We start from the raw sequence: 10,193 nt of genomic DNA, 5'->3' as shown, positions 1-10,193 counted from the left end.
ATTCGCAGCATATGCCGGGAACGACCGAAACAGTGGGATTTCGCCATAGCCCAGGCCGAGTTCGCCTATAACAATGCAGTGCATAGTTCTACAAGCAGATCCCCATTCTCCATCGTGTACATGAAGGTCCCTAACCATGCACTGGATTTAGTGAAACTACCAAGGTACCCAGCGCTAGTATCTCAGCAGAGCAGATGGCAAAACAAATCCGGTCCGTCCAAGATGCCGTGAAGCAGAAGCTAGAGCAATCCAACGCCAAGTACAAGATGGCCGCAGACAAACACCGCTGACCTCAAGTGTTTGATGTAGGTGATGAGGTTATGGTCTTCTTAAGGAAGGAAAGAATTCCCATAGGTACCTACAACAAGTTGAAGCCTCGGAAGTATGGTCCATACAAGATCGTGAAGAAGATTAATGATAATGCCTATATAGTGGACCTACCAGATCATATGGGTATATCCAAGACCTTCAACGTTGCTGACCTTCACCGGTACCTGCCAGAGATAACACTTGCCTATCCTCGTCACGACTTGGGGTCGAGTTCTCTCCAAGTGGGGGAGAATGATGGAGGCCCATCCCAAGGCCCATCTCACCCCTAGGGGCGGCAACTCCTAGGATAAGGTCAAGAGTCCAAGATAAGTCAAGAAAGGATAATAGGATAATTCAAGATCCATTAAGACTCTTCCAAGACTCCAAGACTTATCAAGAATCCAAGATTATTAAGACTCTTCCAAGATTAGCAAGAATTCAAGACTCCAATCAAGATCCAACAAAGACTCCAAGAAGCATCAAGAAATCCAAGACTCCCAGATTCATGAATAAGGAGAGCTAGGGAGATCGGACGGTGGAAGATCAAGCCCAAGAATTCCAAGAGGGTTCGACCTTATTAAGACAGCCCAAGAGGATCAAGATTCATGTTCTTTCCTAGTTCTTTTACAATTTTCAAATGTATTATAAATACTGCTATTTTCCCAAAGTTATTCATCAATTTCATACTTCAGATTTCAGAATTTCTTCAAGTTCTCTTCTTCCTAGTTTCGCCACCTTTTCTCTCTCCTAGAGAAATCATGTTATTCGCTAGGTGCTAGCGAACGCCCGGTGCTTGCATAGCCAGCTCCGGTTCTCATTGCTTCCACGCTGCGTCAGATGCACTTACAACTTTATGGATCAAGGGCTCCAAAGGATTGTCTAAATGGCTTGCATCTTCACCACTTCCAATACCACACTGATGTCATAATAAGACATCAAAAAAGAAAAAAAAAAACAGAATTAGAATAATCAACAAATAATTAACAAAATGGCAAGTACAAGCAAAGTGAAAGACAATAACTAAGACTCAAGGTTAAGACTTGGAAAGTGGAAACTAGAAGCAAGCCGGTTATCGTTATATGATGACTGATTGGAAATTGTGTTTCGTTCTTTCCGATCTCCAAAACAAATTGCTATGTTCTTAAACATAGCCCCTCATGAGTCCCAGAAGATTTAAAACATATAGGGTCTGGTGTGGGACTGGATCTGATTTGTGATAGGGTCAGAGCTGATAGTCCTAATTAATAACTAGATCGGTTCTGGATATGTCATTAGAGACCCTATAGGCTTGTATTTGTCTTGTTATATGCTAGGAGAGGCAAATAGCTTTGTTCTCTGCTACCCAGACTACTAAGGCTTGTCTTTCTCATTCAAAATTTTACTACTCATTCTTCCTATTTTGGTAACCTAAGAGTATATTATTCATACTGCAGATTGAAGATCTTGCACGCTTGTCTTTTTAAAAAACTCCTGTATATATTGGGGTTGAAGATCTCTGTCCAGTCCTTGCCAAAGCATCTATCAATCTGTTAGCTGATCTATAAACCCAAGTTGCATATACAATTCTGTTTCTTTTGAGCTCATTATCTCCCTCATAATGTTTCTATATTGTCAAGGAGTTCTTTCCTCATCCTGCATCCAGCCCACCACCAATTTGGGTTCTCCCTTAATTTACAATTTTGTATAGTTTTAAGTCTTTTGCTAGTCTAAACCTTTGTAGCACTATTAAAATCTCTGCCCCGGTTGAATCCCATGGCCTGCTGTTTCAGAATGAGGATCCATTCTACTCTGTATATGGATAAAGCATGTATGGACCAATAGTACAATCAATCAAATTAGGAATATCTATGGAAGTTGTCCTGGTTAGATATTCTTTCACACGAGCCTGAACCATCTTCACAGTATAATCAATCAAATGAGGAATATCTATGGAAGTGTTCTAAAAAATGAAGAACATTTTTATGGAGCCGGCAAATTTGTTACTCAAAAGGGAAATAACATGACACATAATAATAAGATAACATCCCAAGTCTAAAGTATATAGTTGATGAGAGAGAGAGAGAGAGAGAGAGAGAGAGAGAGAAACCTAGATGTGATTAGAATAGAAGGTACGCATGGAGGAGAAGGCACATTATCTCACTCAACTCAGTCTCAGATTTGAAGTTGAGATCTTCTATGATTAGAAATGGTGGTACCCTGTGATCATTTTGCGGTCAGAGAAGTTGGATGAAGACGAAGAAATATTTTATAGAATAGATTAAAGATTCAATGAAGCGAAAATGAAGGAAGATCATACATACCTCTCTGGAAATAAAGGCAGATTGATGGATTTGGAAAATAAGGTCGGATCTCTCTTCCGACGAGGGAAGCGACCTAAAATCGACAAGAAAATCAAAATGAGAGTTCAACTTCAATGGTTGAATTGCAATGAGAATATATTTGCCTCTCTCATTTCCAGAGACCGAATGCAGAAATTGTTACCTCTATCGCAGAACCGTTCTCTTCTCTATCGAACGCTCAAAGAGGACTTTGGAGAAAACAGTCCAAACCGAACGGAGAATGAAGATTTTTACCTCCCCGCGCGTGTTTGAACGGAGAATGAAGAGTTTTGCCTCCCCGCGCGCGTTTATCCTATACCAGTCTATTAGACCGGTTTAAATTTGGTCTCTTGTAAAATCTGCCGAACATATTCTTATGGACCGCCGCCTTAGTTTCTAAAATCGATGTAGGCGGCGGTCCCGGGAAGATGTGCTCCGATATTACTCTAGCGGCGGTTTTGAAGACCGCCGGTTCTAAACCGCCGCCTTTGATCGATTTTCTTGTAGTGTCTTGAGACTTTGAAGTTGTCTCCACAGTTGGAGAACTCTGATCTAGAGTGTGAAGCAATGGAATCTTCCAATGCACTCCAGACTTCGAGTGAGCAGACATGCCTACAACCTGGCCGAGAACACCTCCGATGAGTGCTGAAACTATCAAACTTAGTACTAGTTGATGCAACTGATACCAGTGGTCATATGCTGGGTTGAAGATCTTCCTTGATGGATCTTCTGGGTCATTGATCTTTTGAGGAGGAGCTGGAATTTTTCCTTCAACCATTTCCTTCAGTTTGTGGGTCCTAAGAATAGGAAGAAGCTGCACATGCCATGGGGGATAATTGTCGCTGTTCAACTTGATATGTAACTAGCTAGTGTGTAATGTTTGTCATCGATGTTGCAGCTCTTGAGCTCATAGAAGAATCTAACCATCCAAGACTGTTGGCTCCTCCCTCGGCTGAACTATTGATTGATGACATGGTGGTATTGGATCTGATATTTAAAATAATGTAGTAAAAGAAGAATAAATTGAAGAATGGTTTGGTGGTGTTGATCACTAGAACCTTGTTCAATACATAACATTATGAAGTAGGGTCTAAGTACAACACTATTTTGCATATATTACAACAAGAAGAAGATAAAGAGATCGAGATGATAAAGATAACCGATCTAGAGAGAGTAGTTATCCTAAATCGACTAGAAGTGATCCAGCTCTAGTGGGGTCTTGGTTATTATCTGATGATGTATGTGGCAACCTCTGATGATGTGTCTACCTAACTCCAAATAACCCAGTTCCGCACGTTTTCAACAAACTGAGCTAAAGGGATAAGGACATGGAGGTTCAGAAACTTCGACAATGCCTTCTAGCATCTGCGTGACCTTCTTCATGGTGGGCCTTAGAGATGGCTGCTCTTGAATACACCAAAGAGCGATCCTCACTAACCTCTCCAGCCTACTGATATCGTTCATTGCTTCTGCATCGTTTTCAACCAGAGCGTCCAACCTTCCTTGCTGATAGCAATCGTATGCCCAATCTGTTAGAATCGATTTCTCCTCACTGCTATCTTCCATTTCCACTTTGACGCTCTTCCTGCAACAAATGATCTCTAGTAATATCACACCAAAACTATACACGTCCACCTACGCAGTGATTGGCATGTTCCTGAACCATTCAGGAGCAACGTACCCTTTGGTTCCCCTGATGGCCGTTTGGGTCAGACTTTGGTTAGACAACAACAGCTTTGCCAATCCAAAGTCTGAAATCCTCGCTGTAAAACAGTCATCCAAGAGTATGTTCTGAGGCTTGATATCACAATGGATGATTTGGGTGATGCACTCTTCGTGCAAGTACACGAGTCCTCTTGCAATGCCGAAAGCAATCTGGACTCGGCGGTTCCTATCGGGCTTTGAGATTCCGAAAAGGAAGCTTGCTAAGGTGCCATTGCTCATGAACTCGTATACCAGGAGCCGGTGCTGTTCCTCCATACAGAACCCAAGCAATCGAACCAGATTCTTGTGATGGGTCTTGCCGATTGCAATCACTTCATTTTTGAATTCTTGTTCACCCTCTGCAGCAACTTTGTCCAACCTCTTCACAGCAACCTGATTACTTGATGAACTTAGAGATCCCAAGAGGACCCCTTTGTAAACGATACCAAAAGCACCCCTTCCCAGCTCTTCCTTGAATCCATCTGTAGCCTTTTCTAGATCTCTGTAAGTAAAACAACGCAGATTTGTTTCAAGCAAACTTGTGACCTGTGAACCTTTCATCACTTTGCTGTGGTAGATGAAGGAAAAGAGTAGCGCCACCGCAACCAGCAGTAACAGGTTGAAAAATACCGAGCCACCCAAAAGCACAGACCCAACAACTATTAAAGTGCCTTGATCTTTCTTCCTCATCAGGTATGAAGGTGGAAGAAGATCTTCGAATCGCGAACCGTTATTACCACCTGAATTTCTTACTTTGAGAAAAGCTTTTCCCATGAGCATGCTGTTGAACCTTCCGTTTTGTAGTGGTCGCTTTTTATTATAACATGCATCAACTTGACTGAAGGCAACCGCGCATTGACAATCTTCCAAACAAGATCTTTTGCAGCTTTCCTCGTCGTAAGGTGCTAACTTTTCATAGTCGTTTTTTATCCAATCTATGTCCTGCAACACTACCATCCTGTATGGATCCCCTTGGATTCCAAATTCATCTTCTCTGCAGACTTGTATGAAATTGGGTTCGCAGCCGCTGAATCTATCAGTTGGATCCACAAAGGAATACTGAGGTGGGCATTCACAAGTTGGTCTCCCATCAGCAGATAGCCTGCAGTAGCTATTGTAGCCACATACACCGCTACCATAAACACCGTTTATGGCAGTACAGATGTCATCAGGAACGTACCAGACGCTGAACCAGCTCTCATTGCCGGCAGAAGTCCTTGGCCGTGCATATTGGGTGAAAACTCCATCAAAATCGAGCGTCGCCCGGTAATAGAATTCATTGGACGGATACTTATCATTCCCTGGCGTGAGCGGGAATGTGCTCCCGTTCCTTCTCAAAATAAAAATGCTACCAGATTCATTAAAGATCAGTCTGTTGCGGAGGGGCTGTGCATTGTCCTCTGACGTCTCACTTTCATAATATGCTCCATAGTTAAACGTAGATGGCAGTGCTATAGGATTAAACACAACTTTCATAATATGCTCCATAGTTAAACGTAGATGGCAGTGCTATAGGATTATCTGTCCAGGCAAGATGGTGTCCCTTGGATCTTTGAAGCTTTCCCATACATTATCAGAACTGTTACGTGCAAGAACAAAGTTTCCTGTGTCAAGCATTGCGCCATGGATTACCCCGTCACTAATGCTGTTCGCAGACCATATCTCTTCACCTTGAGGATCACGGAGCTGGAGATGACCATCTTTCTTGAGCTCAACTTTCGATCCCAATGGTGCAGGTTTATCTCCGTTGGCATACCAGACTATAGTTTTCTCTGGTATCTTGTGGAACCAAATAGCAAGCAAAAAGAGTTTGGTTTCTTGGAGGGGACTAAATCCAAATGCAAATTCCCCAGAAGGGGAGAGCCAAAAAGAATTCTTATCGTCTAAGGTGAGAGATGAGCCTAAAGTAACATTACCAAAAGTCTGAGCTGTGACAAAAGGGAGTAGAAAAGGAGAAAGCAGCACCAGAGCATAAACCATTGCAAAATAATAGATCCGCATCGCCACAAATCACGCAATTAGAAGGAAGATGTTGAAGAATTGTTTGAGAGAGCTAGTACTTATAGGCGTAGACCAGGGTTATAACACACATGGCGCTCAATTGAACCGGCAAGGCCAAAGCCAATCCTAGAACCAACCTTAAATGTAGGTTCCGGTTCCAAAAACCGGGAACCATTCCCCCTACTAGTAGTAGGTTCCGAGTTTTGTCATGAAACCAAATTGAACCGACCCATGCTAAGGACCTTAGTTAACTCAGAATCCTCTAATAAAAAGCATGAAAATGTCCAGAATACCCATTCAGTTATTTTTGGTATTTTCTCTTCATATTGATCATTGTCCCAAACGCTTCTAGTCACTGTGCAACGTTAAATTTCGTGCCATTATGAAACAACATTCTCCCAACCTTCTGTTTCGTCAAACCCAGCAACGCAGCGTATAAAATAAAAAAAAAAAAAAGCTACGACAAGTTGAGGGAAAAAATTGTTTAACAAAATTAATTTAATTATGAAAGAACTTTCGGAAAAAGTATGAAAACACACGATGCACATCCTATCCGTGAATTTAACATCAATTCATAGTCAAGGTGCATTCCAGTTAAAAAAATCTATTGATTTTGATGTTGGTTTGCCTAAAGTGGGGCATCAAACATCCAACCCAAGGAAACTAGTACTGTAAGATTCGAAATGGACCGGATGGTCAGACCATTAAAAGGGAAACAGTCGCCTTGCCGGCTAGACCAAGGTCTTTAACGCACATGGTGCTCAACTGTAATTTCAATGGAATTGGTAAGGCCAAAGCCAACCCTAGAACTAACCTTTAAAGGGTATATTTCGGTTTGGAATCAACCCCTTATAAGGTAGTTCCAAGTTCTGACATGGAAGCGCACTGAAGAACGAGTCAAGGTCATTTTCGAAAAAAAGGAAAGCTTTGATCGAGTCTTGAGACTTCAGGAAGTCAGAATCTCCCATGGATTACATAAGAGAGAAACGGCAAGTTGAGGAAAAAAAATTGTTTAGCAAAATTTAATTATGAAAGAAATTCCCCCAACTTTCTGTTTCGTCGAACCCAGCAACATAGCGTATAAAAAAATAAGAGAGAAACGACAAGTTGAGGGAAAAAAATTGTTTAACAAAATTTAATTATGAAAAAACTTTTCCCCAACTTTCTGTTTCTTCAAACCAAACGGCCAGTTAGCCGGATAAACTGTGACCGGTGCAGCTTTCTGGTTTTTAGTTGGTCTCCTTGGCCCTTGAAGAGACTTGGATTTTGGAATCAAATCTCACCTCCACTGGGGTTGGGGGATGGGCTACCCCTCGTTGTGTGGACATTCAGAAGATATCAAAATGTACCAAAAATTGCCTTTGGCATATGATTTTAAAGCTTGAAACTCACTGATTAAAATTATATCAGCTTTCCCTTTTCGAAATGTGTCATCTCTGATGAGGAGGAGGGTATTGCATAAACCTAATGTTTAGAGAGATAGAACTGTTAATAAAATAAATTTGATTGAAAGAGAGACAGAGGTAAGTGACAACTCCAAGACCGAATTCTGTGGTCTGTAGTCATTGGTCGCAGTCAAGAGCTTCAGTTGTCAAGTTTGCAAACATATAGAGAAGTGACAGCTTTTGATGGCACAAAACTATGGATAGTATCAACGATCTCGATAGTAGTTATTTCACTAATTTTCTTACGAAATTCTAGTATAGTGATTTGCGTATCCTAATAGTCACTAAATTGGTATGGAGTCAAACGTAGAGATGTACAACGGGCCGTGCCAGTCTGCAGGCTATGCTGTGGGCCTGGGCCATGTTGGGCTGGGCTACGGGTCGGATCTTGAGCGTGGGCCGAATTGGGTTTAATTGATATTTTCTTTTTTGTGTTTTTTGAAATTTTTTATTTCTTTGCTAAGTAAAAGTGTAAAACTAAAATATTTAATTTTCCTTTGGGCTTTGGGAATTATTTGAAAAAATAAGAAATGAGAAGTCTAACAAATAAATGAAAAAAATACTTAGCCAAATAAGAATGGAATAAGAAAAATAGAATTTTATTTCATTTAAATCTGAATGATACAAATTACAAAGCATACAATGGTTTGATACTTGGATGAATGAAATATGAAAATTGGAAAATGGAATCAATTAATAAAATATAAAAAAATATAATATAGTTACAAATTGAAAATATAAAAATACATTATTAAAAAATAACAAATAAATTAAATAAAATTAAAACAAAATTTACAATAATTTGAAAAAATGCTATACAACTATTGTTTATGAATCATAACTTCCATCATCTACTTTAAGTGAATTATCAGGTGTAGTGTCATGCCATTATTTGTCTTGTAATCTGTCTTCATCATCCAACCAATCTTTAAAACAAATGAACATCTCTATACTTTCGTCATTCATACAACTTCTCTTATCGTCCAACACCCTAGTACTTACACTAAAACAAGTCTTTGATGGAACCGTAGACACCAGTAGGATAAGTAGATCATGCACCATGGTGGCGAGAACTTGATAATTTTTTGAATGTTCACTCCACCAGGTTAAAATAACAAAATTATTTGTTTCCTCAACCTAAAGTAGAAAAATTTGCTTGTGAATAAAAACTAAGTTCAATAAATGAACTTGTTGTTGAGGTAGCAGATTTTTGCCTTTTACTTATCAAATAAAAAAGTTTTTCTCTTCTACTACTAAGTTCAAGTTCAAATTCAAAAGTAGAAGATGTAGCTATACAACTTGTAGAATTATTTCCTTTTACTTTAGATGCATATTGATGTGGCGTAATCCGGCTGCTCCCTGCTGGAGACGATCTGGCTGCCAGCAATGACGGGGACTGAGTAATCTGCAAGAGATGAATCAGAGATCCCGGGGTGGCTTACCCGACGGGGACACTCCGATGCTTAAGTTAGCACGTAGTAGAGAGCTTGAAGATGATATCAGAGAATTAGAGAGCTAGAGAGCAAAGATTACACACCATACCTTCGCCCCTGGGGGATGAGGTCTTTATATACTGGAGTCCCTGCGGGTATAGTGGAGCAGTTCCTGGATCCTCGCTGTGATGGGATCCGTTTGCGTGTTAGGTGGGGATAATGCCACCACCCGGTAAGGTTGCCCACTTCCGCCTGTATCGGGGAGTGGGTGAACTAATGTAGCCGTTACAAAGTACGGTCCCGTAAGACGCGGGGTATGGTGGTGAGCTCCTCGGGGTTGCCACGCGGAGGTCGTCCTTACTAGGTAGTGAGTTGTCTGTGAAGTGCCGAGCTTTTTGGTGGCGAGCTGCCCAACATGCTCTGAATGCCGAAGTGCCTTAGTACTGAGGTGATCTCGACCCGAGGTAGGCTTGTCTCGAGGTGGATTCTTTCCGAGGTGGTGCATCTATCTTGGTTCGATCTATAACGGACTTGATATTGTTATCCTGGTCGCGATCTGATACCGAGGTGATCTTAGTTCAGGATAGCTTCAGTTCGGGGTATCAGGGTACCCGAGGTCGCTTTGTAGCGAATTGATCATGCTGAGCTGTCACTTGTGTCGAGTCACGTCCACGTGCCGATCTGATCATGCTAAGTTGTCACTTATGCCGAATCACGTCCATGTGTCCCCCTGTTACGAGGTTGGGCCAAATTTCCCTTCATCAATTGCCCCCCACTCCCCGAGCTAGGGGTCTTGACCTGGTGCGGGGAGTCCACGATGTGACAAGTGGATTTGGCTCAAAGTTCAGGCTGCTCTATCAGATAGGTCGCCGGTCAGACCAGTTTGGCTGCTTGGCTCAACAAGGAATAACCCAGGTCATGTGCAGTTTACGTGCAGACATCACGCGATCTACAAATTCTGCGGATGTCAAAAAACGTTCTAA

General features: G+C 41.4%; 1 long non-coding RNA gene and 1 pseudogene across 1 annotated transcript; both read right to left on the bottom strand.

Annotated features, from left to right (window-relative positions):
* Positions 1-2,396: 2,396 nt before the first annotated feature.
* On the bottom strand, positions 2,397-3,642 carry LOC148802702 (uncharacterized). The gene is made up of 3 exons (XR_016082041.1): positions 2,791-3,642; positions 2,610-2,682; positions 2,397-2,505 (listed from the first exon to the last, which is right to left on the bottom strand). It is a non-coding gene; the product is annotated as an uncharacterized LOC148802702 (long non-coding RNA).
* Positions 3,643-3,926: 284 nt separating this feature from the next.
* LOC104603601 (G-type lectin S-receptor-like serine/threonine-protein kinase LECRK4) lies at positions 3,927-6,332 on the bottom strand (annotated as a pseudogene).
* Between the last annotated feature and the right edge of the window lie 3,861 nt (positions 6,333-10,193).

The sequence above is a fragment of the Nelumbo nucifera genome, chromosome 2 (genome assembly GCF_055504915.1).
Source record: "Nelumbo nucifera cultivar China Antique chromosome 2, China Antique-T2T, whole genome shotgun sequence".
In the NCBI taxonomy this organism is placed as follows: domain Eukaryota; kingdom Viridiplantae; phylum Streptophyta; class Magnoliopsida; order Proteales; family Nelumbonaceae; genus Nelumbo; species Nelumbo nucifera.
Note: the sequence above shows the minus strand (reverse complement) of the source record. Positions and strands in the feature narration are given on the sequence as shown.